Raw genomic sequence first — 18772 nt, forward strand, 5'->3', positions numbered from 1 at the left:
TGGGGTGCGTGGAGTCCTTAATTATGCTGGCTGCTTTGCTGAGGCAGCGGGAAATGTAGACAGAGTCAATGGATGGGAGGCTGGTTTGCATGATGGATTGGGCTACATTCATGACCTTTTGTAGTTTTTTGTGGCCTTGGGCAGAGCAGGAGCCATACCAAGCTGTGATACAACCAGAAAGAATGCTTTCTATGGTACATCTATAAAGGTTGGTGAGAGTCATAGCTGACTTGCCAAATTTCCTTAGTCTTCTGAGAAAGTAGAGGTATTGGTGGGCTTTCTTAACTATAGCATCGGCATGGAGGGACCAGGACAGGTTCATCTTAAACCCTTGCACAATCTCTGGAATATATAGACTGCAATGAAAGTAAATGAATCACAAGTGTCACTGACTGTTCAATCTGACATTGGACATTGATACTTTCCCATCCTGCCACAGTGAACGGAAATATGGCTGGCCACCAAAATCTCCGACTTCGCTGCAGCAGGAGTGTGGCATGAATGGCAGGTAAGATTGTGCACCCTTAGTGCTTTTATCCTCGGGTATTTGCAGCTCTTCAGCATTCAGTTGGAAGAGCAGGAGAGCCTCACAGATATTCACCAGCTTAAGATTATGATGCTTCCAACCCAACTGCTGCAAACAATAAACATGTAAATGTGATGAACCTGGAACACATACAAATTAGTATCCTGCAATTTGAATAGAGGAATTAAAACATCTGGTTTGTTCATTTGAGAGTAATACAGAGAGTAGGATACAAAACACACTAATTGTTCATTCAATGTATTGGTCACAGTCATTTCCTGTTGTGATTTTATTCCAATTTGCTTGTAATTTTAAACCGACTTTGAGAAATTGGGAAAAAAATCTTGGTGCAATTTTTATCGTAATTTGGGATATCCATGGCGAGTAACGCAGAATGTGGAACATTTGGGAGTCAAAGTAATTTGTGAATTTGTAAAGGCCCATATATTGTACTGAGCATCTCACAAATCATGCTTTGAAAGAGCAACAGTCATTAGAAATTGGTCTAACATCTATCAAAATAGACCATCTACTGCAGCCTGATAATGACCGCTTGTTGTTTGCTTTCTTCAGTGTGAATGCATAGCTCTTGTATCATTTTCTAACCCCTTGCTGAGGGACTTTTCAGCTGCTTGTAAATGTAATCCTGGAACTCCCTCAGACATAATAGAACTGTACAGTGTCAGCCAAATATTCCTTAATATGTCAGGGAACTCAAATTCCACTCTTAAACAGCCAAGAGCCTACTCAAACCAACAAATTGTTCTTTTAAATTAGACATTAAAATATATATATATATATTTAAATCCAACAGCAAATGTTAACATCCATAAATTATCTGGTAACTGCTGGCCTCAGCAATGAGTCGGATCCAACAGGGACTGAGGCAAGGCAGGATCTGGTTCTCGGTAATCAAAACACCCGGAGTTAGCAAGACCCTTGGGTAAGAATGTAATTAAGTTCACCCTAGAAAGTAGGTTAAAAAGAGGGAGGGTCTTAGATAAAGGTGCTGGACTGAAAATGAGCTAATTTCAATGGAATGACAAGAAATGCAGCCAAGAAGAACTGATTGGGGAAAGAATGACAGATCAAACAGTGGAGCAGAAATGGGAAATATTTAACAAAAAAGATGACTCAAGTTGAACATTCTAAGCAGCAAGGTGGATACTTCAAAGACAGGAATAAAAACAAAAAAATGCTGGAAACATTTAGCAGGTCAGGTAACATCTGTGGAGCGAGGAATGCAGTTGCGGGGGAGAGGGGAAATGTTATCATTCTTCTATTGGGGCCGAATGCTGGTCCCATACCCAATGGTTTGTGAGTCCCATCTGTAGAGGTAAAGGATTAACTCTAATTATACCTACTGATTTGATTTGATTTATTATCGTCACATCCGTCAGTATACAGTGAAAAGTATTGTTTCTTGTGCACTATACAGACAAAGCATACTGTAACACAGGGAAGGAACGGAGAGAGTGCAGAATGTAGTGTTACAGTCATAGCTAGGGTGTAGAGAAAGATCAACTTAATGTAATGTAGGTCCTTTCAAAAGTCTGATGGCAGCAGGGAAGAAGCTGTTCTTGAGTCGGCTGGTATGTGATCTCAGACTTTTGTATCTTTTTTCCAATGGAAGAAGGTGGAAGAGAGAATGTCCAGGGTGCGTGGAGTCCTTAATTATGCTGGCTGCTTTTTCAAGGCAACAGAAAGTGTAGACAGAGTCAATGGATATATCACTGAGCTTGTGTATAAGTAGCTATATCACAGTGGCATCACACACTGAGAGAAGGTGACTGAGAAGCATCTTAGAGAGTAGCTCCAATTATGTCTTGGCCTTGTTTAACCTTTATAAATAGTTAGTATGTAAATAAATGGGTGTTCAACAAAAGACCCTCTCTCCAGCAAGATCTCTTCTAGAGTAGGAAGCCAACAAATCCTGGGATAAAGCCACAACAACAGATGGTGGCAGCAGTGACTACACCCACTGTGGAATGGTCAAAAATGGTGGGAAAAGCCTCAAATAAAGCCCAGCAACGGTGCAGCTCAGCGGGTTAAGGAGTTTGAGGCCAACCCAGCAATCACACTGGAAATGACACAATAACAAGGGCAGCCCAACAACTGGCGAGACAAGCAGCACAGGAAAAGGCAATCTTGAATCAGAGTGAGAAATTCTCCGATTATGTACTGGTCCTGCTGATGCGCTATCAATAAGGCGAAAGACTACCGATATGCCAATATAAGTGTAGGCTTTTATTCACAACAGAATCAGGAGCAGATCCCAACAATTAACAGACCTGGACTGAACAAGGGGGAGGAGACAGCCACCTTTATACTAGGTGCTGAGGGGAGGAACCAAACTGGAAGGGGATGTGTCCAGGTATGACAAACACACACAACGGTGGTCCATATAGGACAAAGGCACAACTGAGGTCCACCACATTCACCCCTTCCTTTTAAAAAACAACACGGGGGTGAAGCGGAAACAATATCACAAGTCCAGACGAACCGGTGGCTTGATCCGTCGTCGCGATCGTCGTAGTGCAGGTCGCAGAGTCGACCGAGCCGGGAGCGATGTCGGCCCAGGCTCCGTACAGTGAGCGTCGAGAGAAGGCGCTGGGTGGTGTGAAGCGGACCGATCCGTCGTCCCGTCCAGTCGTCGGGTACTGCGTGGCGACGGCTCCGGCGACTCAAGTGAGCTGTACATAGGGGCGAGAGGAGTGAGCAGTGGCCCTGGTGGCGTATGGGGAACAGTGGGAACCGGAGCTGGGGGGTGGGGGGCTGCAACAGGCTCTGGGCACACTACATTGGGGACAGGGACTGAGGGAGGAAGAGGCGTAGCAGTCTCCGAATGGACGACACCAGGGACCGTGGGGCGGAAGGACGTGGTGACCTCCGGGGCACCCGCGGGTGCCAAGTCACGGACAGAAACCGTGTCCTCCCGCCCATCAGGGTACGCTACATAAGCATATTGGGGATTAGCATGGAGCAATTGGACCTCCTCGACCAAGGGATCTGCCTTATGGGTCCGGACATGCTTCCGAAGCAGGACGGGTCCCGGGGACATCAGCCAATCCGGGAGCGAAGTACCCGAGGAGGACTTCCTGGGAAATGAAAACATCCGCTCGTGAGGGGTCGTATTGGTCGCTGTGCACAAGAGTGACCTAATGGAATGTAATGCGTCCGGAAGGACGTCTTGCCAACGGCTGACTGGAAGGCCCCTAGACCGTAACGCTAATAGAACGGCCTTCCAGACGGTTGCGTTCTCCCGCTCTACTTGACCATTGCCCCTGGGGTTATAGCTAGTGGTGCGGCTGGAGGCAACGCCTTTGGCGAGCAGGTACTGCCTCAGCTCGTCACTCATGAAAGAGGACCCACGGTCGCTATGAATATAGGCTGGGAAGCCGAACAGGGTGAAGAGCTTGTTCAGGGTCCGAATCACTGTAGCCGTGGTCATGTCCGAGCAGGGGAAGGCAAAAGGGAAACGTGAGTATTCGTCAATGATATTCAGGAAATAAACATTGCGGTTAGAGGAGGGGAGGGGGCCTTTAAAATCTACGCTAAGGCGCTCGAACGCGCGAGTGGCCTTTACAAGGTGCGCCCTACCTGGCCGGTAGAACTGCGGTTTGCACTCAGCGCAGACCCTGCATTGCCTGGTAATCGTCCGGACTTCCTCAAGGGAGAAGGGCAGGTTACGGGACTTGACAAAATGGAAAAATCTGGTGACACCCGGGTGACAGAGGTCGTTATGGAGGGACTGTAGCTGGTCTAGTTGGGCACTGGCACATGATCCACGGGACAGGGCGTCTGGGGGCTCATTGAGCTTCCCAGGCCGGTACATGATGTCATATCTGTAGGTGGAGAGCTCAATCCTCCACCGCAAGATCTTGTCATTCTTAATCTTGCCCTTTTGCCTGGTGTTAAACAGGAAGGCAACTGACTGCTGGTCCGTAATTAAGGTGAATCGTTGGCCCGCGAGATAATGGCGCCAGTGCCGGACGGCTTCCACGATGGCCTGGGCCTCCTTCTCGACCGAGGAGTGTCGAATCTCAGGGCCTTGTAAGGTCCGGGAAAAGAAGGCCACCGGACGGCCCCTCTGGTTAAGGGTGGCAGCGAGGGCAAAGTCAGACGCATCACTTTCCACTTGGAATGGGATGGATTCGTCCACAGCGTGCATCGCGGCCTTCGCGATGTCCGCTTTGATGTCATCGAAGGCCCGACAGGCCTCCTCCGCCAGGGGAAAAGAGGTCGATTTTAGGAGCGGACGGGCTTTATCTGCGTAACGGGGAACCCACTGGGCATAATAGGAGAAGAAGCCCAGGCATCTCCTCAGTGCTTTGAGGGTAGTAGGGAGGGGAAGCTGCATAAGGGGACGCATACGGGCTGGGTCGGGGCCAAGGACACCATTTTCTATCACGTACCCAAGGATGGCGAGGCGGCGTGTCCGGAAAACACACTTCGCCTCATTGTATGTGAGGTTCAGGAGAGTGGCCGTACGAAGGAATTTTTGTAGGTTGGCATCATGGTCCTGCAGGTCATGGCCGCAGATGGTGACGTTATCCAGATACGGGAAAGTGGCCCGTAGTCCGTGCTGGTCCACCATTTGATCCATGGCCCGTTGGAAGACTGAGACCCCATTGGTGACACCAAAGGGGACTCGGAGGAACTGGTAGAGGCGGCCATCCGCCTCAAAGGCAGTGTATGGGCGATCCTCCGAGCGGATAGGGAGCTGGTGGTAAGCCGATTTCAAATCGATCGTTGAGAAAACCCTATAGTGCGCGATGTGGTTGACTATGTCCGCGATACGGGGAAGAGGATATGCATCTAGTTGGGTATACCTGTTTATGGTCTGGCTGTAGTCAATCACCATGCGGTGTTTCTCCCCCGATTTAACTACGACCACTTGCGCCCTCCAGGGGCTGGTGCTGGCCTGGATAATCCCTTCCTGGAGCAAACGTTGTACCTCGGACCGAATGAAGGCCCGGTCATCCGCACTATAGCGCCTACTCTTGGTGGCTATAGGCCTACAATCCGGGGTGAGGTTATCAAATAACAGGGGGGGGGTGATCTTGAGGGTCGAGAGACTGCAGGTGGTGCGCGAGGGGCGCTGCCGTGACGGCGCCTTGCAGACGGAGAGCGGGGGATAAGGGCCATCGTACTGCAGGATGACGCTTCTATGATGGCTGAGGAAATCTAACCCCAGCAGTACAGCTGCGCAGAGTCGCGGCAGCACGAGGAGCCGAAAACGCTCGTAGACTGTGCCCTGTACTGTCAGCGTCACCAAGCAGCACCCGAGGACCTCCACTGAGTGAGAATTCGAGGCCATGGAGATGGTCTGGCTCCAGGGTCGCACGGGAAGGGCATATTGACGCACTGTGCGAGGGTGTATAAAACTTTCCGTGCTCCCACAGTCAAACAGGCAGTTTTCTGCATAACCATTTACCTTGATCTCCATTATGGACTTGGAGAGTTGATGTGGCTGCGACTGGTCCAGGCAAATCGATGCCACTGTTGAATTAAAGAAGAATCCATCTTCGTCGCCGTCTGATGACGTCACGGTTGAAGCTTCCTGCTCAGCTTGCCTTGATGCCAGTCTCAAAGATGGCGACTCCCGCACTTCCGGTGACCGCATCAAAGATGGCGATTCCCGCACTTCCGGTGACCGCATCCAAGATGGCGATTCGCGCGCAGCCGCCGCCTGCATCAAAGATGGCCGCGCCCTCGGAGCACACATGGCTCCACGAGTCTTCAGAAGCGGCTTTGCTCTGCAGACTTTAACAAAGTGGCCTAGCTTACCGCATCCGGAGCAAATCGCGTCCTTTGCCGGGCAGTGACGCCGAGGGTGCTTAGGGAGGCCACAAAAGTAACATTTGGGCCCTGCTGGAGCAGCCGTCGCAGTGGAGCCGTCGGTGGAACGGGATCCAAGGTAAGACCCGAGATTATGGGAGGCTGCTTCTAACGTTTCAGCCATCGTGGCCGTTTTCCGGAGGTCTAGGTCATCTTGTTCCAGCAGACGCTGCTGGATGTATGTAGACTCAATGCCTGCAACGTAGGCGTCGCGGATCAGATCCTCCGTGTTCTGAGCTGCTGAAACAGCCTTACAGTCGCATGCTCGGGCGAGGACTCGCAGGGCACGCAGAAATTGGGCGCACGATTCTCCTGGCTGCTGTTTGCGGGTAGTTAGGAGGTGTCTGGCGTAAACCACGTTAGGGCTCTTTCGGAACTGCCCTTTTAGGAGTTCGATAGCGTCCGCGTAAGTAGCAGCGTCCCGGAAGATTCCATAGACAGTTTCGCTTACCCGGGCGCGGAGCACGTGGAGTTTAGCAGCGTCGGTGTCGATGGCCGTAGCGGTGTCGACGAATGCTTCGAAGCAGTCCAACCAATGATCAAATTTATCAGAGGCTCCAACCTCTTGAGGGTCTAATGCTAACTTGTCGGGTTTTAGAAACTGCTCCATACTAGTAACTGTTGTGAATAAAATTGATGCGCTATCAATAAGGCGAAAGACTACCGATATGCCAATATAAGTGTAGGCTTTTATTCACAACAGAATCAGGAGCAGATCCCAACAATTAACAGACCTGGACTGAACAAGGGGGAGGAGACAGCCACCTTTATACTAGGTGCTGAGGGGAGGAACCAAACTGGAAGGGGATGTGTCCAGGTATGACAAACACACACAACGGTGGTCCATATAGGACAAAGGCACAACTGAGGTCCACCACACCTGCATTTTAAGATTGAGACTGATCACAAACCATTAATAATGTTGGTGAACACAAAGGAAGTTACAAAGGTGTCACCCAGGAGTCAGCGATTCTGAATTTGATTGCTGCAATATGACGGTAAAATGGAGTATGCACAGAGTAAATATCAAACTACAGCTGATGCACTGTCTAGGATAACTTACCCACAAAGACAAAACCTTCATAGCAGTCGTTGAGGCCTTTACAACCTTTACTACCAGCGACCGACAGGCAACAGACCAGAAGTTGCCTGAATTTTGTATGTTGCAAAGGCAAAGTGAAGATTGCACCCAGATTAACCCGTGCTGCCATAGAAAGCATTCTTTCTGGTTGTATCACAGCTTGGTATGGCTCCTGCTCTGCCCAAGACTGCAAAGAACTACAGAAGGTCGTGATTGTAGCCCAATCCATCCACCAGCCTCCCATCCATTGACTCTGTCTACACTTCCTACTGCCTCGGCAAAGCAGCCAGCATAATTAAGGACCCCACACACCCCGGACATTCTCTTTTCCACCTTCTTCCTTCGGGAAAAAGATAGAAAAGTCTGAGGTCATGTACCAACCGACTCAAGAACAGCTTCTTCCCTGCTGTCCTCAGACTTTTGAATGGACTTACCTTGCATTAAATGTCTCTACACCCTAACTGTGACTGTAACACTACAGTCTGCATTCTCTCATTTCCTTCTCTATGAATGGTATGTTTTGTTTGTATAGCGTGCAAGAAACAATATTTTTCACTGTATATTAATACATGTGACAATAATAAATCAAATCAAATCAAATTAAAGATGGCTACAATGTATCCCAAATAACCCTGTCTTGAGGCAATATTTTGAACAACAACACCAATTCAGTCTCATAGATGACCTCCTGGTATATGATACATGAGGGGTGGTATCACGAGCTGTCCACCTGGAAGTCCTCCAGAAGATCCACTTGGCACAACAAAGTGTCGGGCCAGGGCTGTATGGTGGTCAGGGATTTCACACTCTTTTGAACAGATGGTCTCCAGCTATGTCCCTGCATCATTCACAGTCACTTATGTCTTTCCCCTTCCCAGCAAGGCCTTGAAAATTCCTTGGTATGGATTTGTTCAATGATAAAGGAAGAATCTTTCTAATATTATTCCCACTGGATACATGGTTTCACCTCTGAAGCCATTATTACCTCCTTGAGGAACATGTTCTCTACATATAACATTCCTGACATGGTCATCTTTGATAACGGACTAAATTTTCCGATGAGTGCTTTCACTCCTTTGCTAAGTCATATGGATCTATACATGCCATAAGCTCCACAAAATACCCTGAGTCTAATGGAAAATCTGAATGAAGAATACACACTATAAAAGCCCTACTGAAGTGGAATGATGACTTTGAGCTGCCTCCACCTAGTCATCGCTTCACAGCATTACAGAATGGGATTTCTGATAGGCCACAGGCTGAAGACCCAACTTCCTTTCCTGTCCCACACCTTGCTGCCAAATGTCATGGTGGAAGCCCGTGATCAAGCTAGGAAGAAGCCTACTGAGCGAGTCAAGCTTGTCCATTTAATCAGAGACATTGGGCTCAAGACCTTCCGATTCTTGGAAGGGGAGAGGGAGAGTGGATAAGGGACCAGAACTGGGATGGTAATTGAGAAGCTACAATGACCGAGATCGTATCTACTCAGGACACAATCAGGCATCATTCAAAGGTTCACAGATCTGCCTGGATTGAGTATCGTGCACCTCAAAATTATCACAGCTGGGGGAAACCAGGAGTCTCAACCCTCATGGACTGACCTCAGAGCAACAGGATTTCTTCTAGTTCTGTGCTTGTTCCAGGAGATTGGTGAAACCACCAAAGGGACTTTCACTTTGTGACCAGATTTTGGCTGGGGTAGGGGTATGTATGTATAGTAATTTGGGGATAAAGACTTGGGGAGGAACATGTACGTTAAAGGGCTAACTAATAATAGCTACTGAGCATGTATGTAAGGGGCTTTGTCATTGTGACATTATTCACTGAAAAAAGATGACGGAGAGGATCACAGAGAGAATCTCCAAACCATGTCTTGATCTTTGTCAATAATTGTCATGTAAATAAATGTGGTTTCAACAAAGGACCATAGAGTAAGATTGTTCTAGATCTTACTCTAGAACAAGATCTCATCTAGAGTAGGAAGCAAATGAATCCTGAGGTAAAACTCACAATAACAGAACCAAGAGATCATCCTGGAGGCATTTCTTAATCAGCCTCCTCTGGAACCCCATCTAATTAAGGACAACAGGTAGGTTCCAGAGGCTGAAGCCCCAATCGCAAGGCCGGTGGTTCTGGAGGACTGGTAGCCCCACCAGGAGAGGTGCTTGGGCAGTGAGGAAACTGGGACAGAGCCACAAAGTGGAAGCATCCTCGGAGCCATGCAACAAAACTAAAAATGATGAGGGCTGAAGCTGATAGCTCTGAGTGCAGAGGAATCTGCTCAAGTGAATTCATTTGGGTTGTGAGTATGGCCTTTTCTGCCTGTGACCCCGTCATTAGGGCGTGGCGTCTCCAGCTCTGATGGAGACTCCTCCTGCCACAAGGAAACGATTTCCACTGAGCTGTCAGGCTTGGCACTCAGTGGGACGTCACTCTCTACTCAGGAGACTCAGTTGGAGTCCTCCCCAACCCTTAATTTATCCTCAGTTGGTAATTCTTGGCTACAAGTTGCAGCCAGATGGATAGCCACTCCCATTCCTCATCCACCTCACTGGAGGCAGAATTGAGTTCAGACCTGACCTGACGTTGACCTCTCCTAATGGTAGAAAAATTAGAGAAGCATAAAATATATCTGGGGGATAGAAAAGACAGAAAAAAACTCAGAGAAACATAAAAGTAATGAAAAGAGAGATTAGGAAAGTCAAGAAGGCGTATGAAGGAAGATTGTGAGTCAGTAAAGAACAAGACAGATGACTTTAAGCACATAAGAAAAAGGATAGTCAATTAAGGAATGAAATGACTAAGCTGAAGCAGAGGCAGCAGCGCTCAGCAAGTAAATCTTTCTTTGCAGCAATATTTACAGAGGAAGGTGATATTGAAACTGAATATTGAGAAGGCAACGGAGGAGCCATTTGAAAAGAAGTATTTAAACGGACATTGCGCTGGAAGAAAGTTAATGGGAATGAAAACAGAATAGTCACCAAGAGACTTTGATAGTCTGCAATCAAAACAGGAAATTGTGGCAATGTTCAGCGGGTGTGGCAACATCTGCAGTGGGAGAGGCAGAATTTGTGGATGAAATCTTACCAAAAATGACAGTTTTCTCTCCAGGCCTTACGAAACTCTGCCGAAAATGATCAAGTGGGCGAGTTTCGTGGCATCATACAGGGGACAGGGCCTCAAGACGCCAGCAAAGCCCAGCTGCACAGACATCGAAGTGCCATCTTTAAGAGGTGTCCTGATTAGAACAGTAATTACCGCCTCACCAACAACCCCCCTCCCAGCAACCCATCATGGAGACCTCAGGCATTGAACACTGACACCCCCGATCATTGGCCCCTTTCCTGCACCCCCCCCCCCTTCTCCCCACCGGACCCCCAGCCCACCATGGAGGTCTCAGGCATTGAACTCTGACTACCCCCGATCATTGGCCCCTTCCCTGCCCCCCTCCCACCCCACTGTCAGAGGCGGCACCCACCTCCCCCCCACCACCCCACCCACTGGCATCCCCAGCTACCACGTCCGCTCCCCCCACCCCCAACCATCACATATAGAGGAAATCAGACCCCCTCCCTCATGAGGCTCCCACTCGGATCTACCCCTTGGCACAAGTTGACACTGCCAGGGTTGATACTGCCAGGATGGCATGGTGCCAACCTGCGCCAAGGGGCAGTGCCAGGGGGGCATTACCAGGCCACTGTCTGGCCATATTCCTCTCCCCCGGCTGATAAACACACCTTTACACCTCCCCCCCCCCGAGGGGATTCCCACGACAAATTCACGTCTGGGTGAAATTGTTGTAAAACACGCCAACGTGACATTATGTCGATGGGGTTTGAAAATAAAGGATGGAAGGGGCAAGGGGCGCATACCTGATGATATTGCTGGTGAGGGGTAGGGTAGATCCAAAATTGCGATCTCACTGGCAAAATCTGTGACTTCTGCATTTTGAGCTCCACTGGCATTCCCGCTGGTGTGGGATCAAGATCACCCCCAATATTTCCGATCCTTTGAATTGGAAAAGGTTTGAGTTGTAACAGATTTTAAGTAAGTACTGAGGCAAGGAAAGTGGGGGAGGGAGTGGAGAATGTGATAGGGTGAAAAGCAGGAGAGATATAATGCCAAAAGGGTTGATGGTGCAAGACCTAAGAGAATGGTGAACTGGGACAAAAGAAAAAAACAAAAGATAGAGGAGGTGTGACTGATAATAGCAGAATCCTAACCTAGCACTGCTGCTTGAGGAAATGGGGAACACTTCAGCGGTCACGGGCATTCGGCCTCTGATCTTCGGGTGAGCGTACTCCAAGGCGGCCTTCACGACACACGACAACGCAGAGTCGCTGAGCAGAGACTGATAGCCAAGTTCCACACACATGAGGACGGCCTCAACCGGGTTCTTGGGTTCATGTCACACTATCTGTAACCCCCACAGCTTGCCTGGACTTGCAAAAGCTCACTGGCTGTCCTGTCCTGTCTAAGGACTCGCATTCCAACCATTATTTTGTAAATTGAGTTTGTGTCTTTATATGCCCTGTTTGTGAACTGAAATCCCACTCACCTGACGAAGGAGCAGCGCTCCGAAAGCTAGTGGCTTTTGCTACCAAATAAACCTGTTGGACTTTAACCTGTGAGACTGCTTACTGAGGAAATGGAGACAGAGATTATGATCTGATATTGTTCAACTCAGAGTTGAGTCCAGATTGCTTCAAAGTGCCTCATTAAAAGATGAGGTGCTGTTGCATGAGCTTACATTGAACTTCACTAGAAGAATATAGGAGACCAAGGAAAGAGAGGTCAGTGTGTGAATGGGTTGGAGGATTAAAATGACAGGTAACCAGTATAGTGTTATGTTGCGTGTGCCTGCATGCCATCAGAATGTAAGGCGCTCTGCAGATCAAAGTTTAACATGGGACTGGACGATAGTGCCACCCACGGGAGGATGTATAGAGTCACATGTTAATAGACTCAGACAGAACATTCTGGAAGGAGCCTGCATGGGGGAAGCAGCACCATGTATGACACTACCCAAGATCTGTAAACAATTAAAGATGAACAATAAATGATTCATGTTTAAACATACAATTCTCAGGTTCCTCATCACTACAACACCATAGCTGTGACAACATATTACAACATGGTTGGCAGCATTGGGAGCTCCTAAATGATATTGGGGATGATTCTCCCGGCCCACTGTGCTGCTTGAGTAATGCAGTGGACCGAGAGACATCAGCGAGGGGGGGGGCGCGGGGTGACTATAGCGGGACCCGCAACCGGCATCCAGCCAATTGTGACTCTCCCAGGTCATGTCTTTTGTCGTAATTAGCGTCAGGCCAGAAATCAGTGTGAGGCTGATTACAATATGGAAATTCACATTTCCATATCATTAGAGAGCTTGGGACACTATTTTCCAGGCAGACTAATCTCTCCCCCAAACCCGCTCTCCTGCCGCCCCCCCCCCCCCCCACACACACACACAACCCACCCCCCTAGGTCAGGGAAGGTTCCCATCAGGGGCATTAAAGCTGGTCCCCATCAATGGGGACCAGGCATGAGCACCCCGCTGGGGTGGACAAAGGCCCCCGGGGAAGTCGGGGGCAGGCGGGGTGCTCTTTGGGCAGTGCCTGGCACCTTGGCAGTGCCAAGGGAGTGGGGCCAGGATCTAATTGGTGGCAGTGTGAGGGGGTGGGGGGGGGGGGGGTGGGAGGGGTGACCGGTACGCACTCTGCAATAAGGATCGGTGCATTGAGGAGGGAGGAGAGTGATTGAGGCTGCAGATGGGGATTAGGGTAGTACATGGGGGAGGGGGGATTGGGCTGGCCCTGTGGAGAGGGTCTTCAGGCTGGCCAGCGATCAGTGGGGAGAACGGGGGAGGGCTTGTGGAAGCTGGCGATTGGGAGAGGGGGGCCTGGGAAGTTATTGGGAGGTCGATAATCGGGAGGCTGGCAATTGGGGGTGGGGGGGTGCAGTGTGGTGGATCTCATCACTGACTGATTGACGCATGATGTGGAGATGCCGGCGTTGGACTGGGGTGAACACAGTAAGAAGTCTCACAACACCAGGTTAAAGTCCAACAGGACTTAAAGTCCAACAGGTCCAAAAGTCCTGTTGGACTTTAACCTGGTGTTGTGAGACTTCTTACTGATTGGCGCATGCGCAGTGGCACACTCAGCAAGCTGATGCCGGCTCTTGGGTGGGATTAAGCCCCCCTCCCCCACCCCGGGAGAACCACGTTAGGGATTCTGTATTGCACCAGAGATTCATTAAACGAAGCTCGCCCAAAAAACGGGCGGGAAAAACTCCTGTTTTCCCGCCCATTGGGAGAATCGCCTGCATCATGTCAGTGGTGTTACACAACATGGTGATCAGCCAAGATATGAATGGTGGCATTTTAAACAATTAAATTAGAACAGAAGCCCAAGATTCCGGAACAGCACGGTGGCACTGTGGTTAGCACTGCAGCCTCACAGCACCAGGGACCTGGGTTCAATTCCCGGCTTCAGGTCACTGTCTGTGTGGAGTCTGCACGTTCCCCCAGTGTCTGCGTGTGTTTCCTTCGGGTGCTCCGGTTTCCTCCCATAGTCCGAAAGATGTGCTGGTTAGGTGCATGCTAAATTATCCCTTAGTGTACCGAACAGGCGCCAGAGTGTGGCGATTAGGGAATTTTCACAGTAACTTCATTGCGGTGTGAATGTAAGCCGACTTGTGACAATAATGAATAAACTTTACTTTTAAAAAGAGATGAAAAACTAAAAACAGCTGACGTTGGACTATTGAGACATGTGCCCAGGAAGGAAAATTAGCTGGAAAACTATTTGAACCATTGAAACGGATATAGTAATGATTCACTGATCTTGTACCAGGGCTGTTTTGATTCAGAGGATTATTGGAATATGAAAAGCTCCATCGCCAGTGGTGGCTAAGGCAGAAACTATAAGAAAACCAGGCAATTACTTGAAATGAAAAGAAAATGAATAAAAAGTCAGAAAAGAGTAAGGAAATAGAATTAGAGAAAATATGTCCAGTTGAAGAGAATCAACACAAGAGGCCAATGACCTGTGCTGTAATCTGTATGATTTCTCCAAGGATCACTTTGATCCGATGGCTACTTAGGCAGCCCAAGTAGAATATTGAAAATGAAAGCATACATTGCACAGTTTCAGCGAGCTTTGACAAGTGTCTCATGTCAGCGCACTCAGCATGTCTGATTGTCAGAAACAGCCACACACTTACAAGGATTCCTTTATGCAATATTTATCCGTTAACCATTTTTAAAAATCAACTGAGAAATTGGAGGGTTGTCAAGGATAATGGACGAACCTGTGGTTTGTGGCTTATTCTGAGTAGAGACACTCGAGAATTATTTCTTGCCAATTTCTGAGGGAAACATTGGACATCACACAGCGGTCAAACATTTCCAATCTAGGCCCAAAATGTGCACATTTTTTTTATTCATTCGTGGGACATGGGTGTCGCTGGTTGGCCAGCATTTATTGCCCCTCCCTAGTTGCCCTTGGACGGCAATTGAGAGTCAACCACATTGGTGGGTCTCTGGAGTCAAAAGTAGTCCAGACCAGGTAAGGACGGCAGATTTCCTTCCCTGAAGAACATTAGTGACCAGATGGGTTTTGCCAACAATCGTTTCACAGTCATCAATAGATTCTTAATTCCAGATATTTTTTATCAAATTCAAATTCCACCATCTTCCATGGCAGGATTTGAACACGGGTCCCCAGAACATTTGCTGAGTTTCTGGGTTAACAGTCTAGCGATGATGCCACTAGGCCACTGCCTCCCCTTGCTTACCACAGGTAAGGCCTGTTGGGAACTGGGGTAGGATGCCGATGTCAGGAGGGTAGCAAGAACACTCAAAGCCTGGAGCACCATGTTTGCTCCACCTCATCCTGCAAAAATTACTTTTCTTAATAAAAAAACAAATAATATACCTTTCCAGCGAGGCCCCCAATAGCCCTCTGAGGTCAGTCAATTAAACTTTTCCATTCCTAGAGTTGTTGGGCAGGAATGCACCATGGCTGCTCTGCACGTTTCTCAATGTGTATTGCAATTGGGATCCTGCATTTGGTGTAGGATTCTCGCTGAACTATCTCTCTTCAATTTTGGGGTGAGTGCTGCATACCAATTTAAGGACCTGCCTGAGAATTGATACAGCTGGGCAAGAGGGGAGGCGAAGCCTTAGTGGTATTATCGCTTGACTGTTAATCCAGAAACTCAGCTAATGTTCTGGGGACCCGGGTTCGAATCCCGTTATGGCAGATAGTGGAATTTGAATTGAATAAAAAAATATGGACTTAAGGATCTACTGATGACTATGAAACCATTGTCAATTGTCAGAAAAACACATCTGATTCACTAATGTCCTTTAGGGAAGGAAATCTGCCATCCTTACCTGGTCTGGCCTACAACAATGTGGTTGACGCTCAACTGCCCTCAGGCAATTAGGGATGGGCAATAAATGCTGGCCAGCCAGCGACACCCATGTCCCATGAATGAATTAAAAAGAAAAATGGGTCCCTAACTACTTTTGGCATGCAGGTTTCTTCCTGTAAACTTATCATAGTTCCAGCAAATGAGGGAAGCTGTGATAATGACATCTCTCAGCTGCTTAACTTAAATCTGGCTGAACATGAGGAGAGATGTCGGGTTACCCATGAAAAATAGCAAAGTGGAAGAGACCCAGATGTGCGCCAGGCAAGAAACAAATCAAATGGGTGGGGAGACTAACTGACCTAATAGCTATCATGTGAGGAAAATCAGACACATATGAGTCTTTGGAGAATGTGGTTGAATGTGGTTCCAAAGGACGAGAAGCGGCAATTGGAACATAAAGTTCAGAGGCAGAGGATGGACATAAGTGGAAAACAGTGAGTTGACAACCTTGTCTTTCAACCCAGCTAATGAGTTAAATCTCTGTGTTTAAAGAGTACCTCATGTACCGTCCCCTGAAACATTATAGTTGAATCTCTAAAGCTTAATCCAATTTGAATTCTTCGAATATAGCTTGTTGATGCTTGGCAAGGATCCAGTCAACAATCGTTGTTCTGGATGAATCTGCTTCTCGCTTTCTCAATGCCTCTTCTGATCTGAAAATGAACCGTCATGCTGTTCCAACTGCTTCAGCTGTCTTCCTGTTTTGAACCATTTTCTTTTCTACCAAACTAAAATCCATCCAAGAGTTACTGCTCCCACATCACAGAGGCTCCTCCAGTGTGTCTCTTGCATTCCTTGACAGAATGCCAGGTAAATCTTGTTTAATGTATAATCCTTCTCTTGCTCATCGTCTCCACCTTTCCTTTCTCCTAATACTTTCAGACTTTGAAAGCCCAACTTTGTTATTCCGCATTATAAGGCTTTGGGTGAGACCACATTTAGAATATTGTGAGCAATTTTGGGCCTCATATCCAAGGAAGGATGTGCTGGTCCTGGGGAGGGTCCAGGGGAGGATCATAGAATCCCTACAATGCAGAACAAGGCCATTCGGCCCATCGAGTCTGCACCGACCACAATCCCAGCCAGGCCCTATTCCTGTAACCTCTCATATTTACTCTGCTAATTCCCCTGACACTAGGGTCAATTTAGCATGGCCAATCAACATAACCCGCACATCTTTGGACTGTGAGAGGAAACCGGAGCACCCGGAGGAAATCCACACAGACACAGGGAGAATGTGCAAACTCCACACAAACAGTAACCCAAGCCAGGAATTGAACTGGGTCCCTGGTGCTGTGAGGCAGCAGTGCTAACCACTGTGCCACCGTGCTGCCTACGGTTCACGAGAATGAAAGATTTGACGTATGAGGAGTGTCTGAGGACTCTGGGTCTGTACTCGATGGAGTTTAGAATGATGAGGGGCGGGATCTCATTGAAACTTACAGAATACTGAAATGCCTGGTTAGAGTGGACGTGGAGAAGATGTTTCCAATTGTAGGAGAGACTAGGATCGGAGGGCACAGCCTCAGAGTGAAGGGACGACCCTTTAGAAATGAGATGAGGAGGAATTTCTTCAGCCAGAGGGTGGTGAATCTGTGGAACTCATTGCCACAGAAGGCTGTGGAGGCCAGGTCATTGAGTGTCTTTAAGACAGAGATAGATAGGTTCTTAATTGGTAAGGGGATTAAGAGTTACGGGGGAAAAGCAAGAGAATGAGGTTGAGAAACGTATCAGCCATGATTGATTGGCGGAGCAGACTAGATGGGTCAAATGGCCTAATTCTGCTCCTATATCTTATGGTCTTATTATGGACCTACATTGATTTTTATCAAAATAACTATTCCATCAAGTCTTGAATAGAGTGCAGAGAGCAGATGCTGTAACAGGAAGCCAAATATCCTCCATTATTCAACATCTCCATTTCAATAATGGAAAAAGTCTTTTGCTCCACCTGCACAGACTTTATGGAAATGTAGCAACATCCAGAACTAAAACAGAACATTTTGATTGAGCCCGGATTCCAAAAACACTGCAAAGTTTATTCCTTACATTTAATTTGCTCATCAAATGCCTGTGCTAGTTCCTCTTGTAATAACCAAGATTATCAGCCTTAATCGTCTCTGTGGACTATCCATTCCAAACATTTGCCACCTCCTGTCGCTTTTATTCATCTTAGTGCTTTTCAATGTGTTGGTTATTCCTGATCTGCCATGTTTTCTGCACCATTTGCTCTCCAGTGCCTATCAGCAAGACAGTATTATGCTGATTGACTCATATAATGCCTGCAAAATAGCAATGCCCAAAAAGAAGTGTGGTGAGCTGCTCACTCCAAGGGACTTTGTGCCTTAGTTTGTGTAAGAATTCCGGCCATGTTCCATTTCTTTTAAGAGAGAGATAACATGAATCAGTTGGAAATGAATTTATTTGTCTCTGTTACATTGGATATGAAGCTGCACACTCACTGCATGCGCTAAACCAAAAACATGTACATCTTTGAGATCATTTTGGTGTACAGCCAAGTTGCGAAGCTTATTGCCTTAAGTGGTAATAACTGCAGTTTCATATTAACGTTGACTGGGATTGTTTACCAATCTCCAGATTCAAGTCTGTGGTCATTTAAATATAATTGATATACACTTTTAAATTAAAGCTTTTGTTTATACCAAGCACACCAATAAATGTTGATATGATTATTTTTTTACGTTTTATGGAGAAGAAACAGCAACAAGCTACAGTTTAGCTGCAGTAAGCAGTTCAGGTTTCAATTGGTACATTCTTGGAACTGATTCAACAACCCACTAGCCTCAAGAAGATCCCCTTCACATTGCGAGCCTTATTTAAACCTGACTGTATTCCATGTACTGTAAGCTGGAAGAAGG

General features: G+C 47.6%; 1 protein-coding gene across 2 annotated transcripts in view; it reads left to right on the forward strand.

Moving 5' to 3' along the window:
• The window catches only part of sema3c (sema domain, immunoglobulin domain (Ig), short basic domain, secreted, (semaphorin) 3C), a 303601-nt gene that overhangs the window by 56368 nt on the left and 228461 nt on the right, over positions 1 to 18772 (forward strand). The window contains exon 1 of one of the 2 annotated variants that reach the window (XM_078235588.1): positions 16309 to 16327. The exons of the other annotated variant lie outside the window; for it this stretch is intronic. The gene's annotated coding sequence lies outside the window, so the exon portion shown is untranslated. Of the gene's footprint in view, positions 1 to 16308; positions 16328 to 18772 lie in introns of those variants that run through there. 2 annotated transcript variants of the gene reach the window in all.

This window comes from Mustelus asterias, chromosome 19, assembly GCF_964213995.1.
Source record: "Mustelus asterias chromosome 19, sMusAst1.hap1.1, whole genome shotgun sequence".
In the NCBI taxonomy this organism is placed as follows: domain Eukaryota; kingdom Metazoa; phylum Chordata; class Chondrichthyes; order Carcharhiniformes; family Triakidae; genus Mustelus; species Mustelus asterias.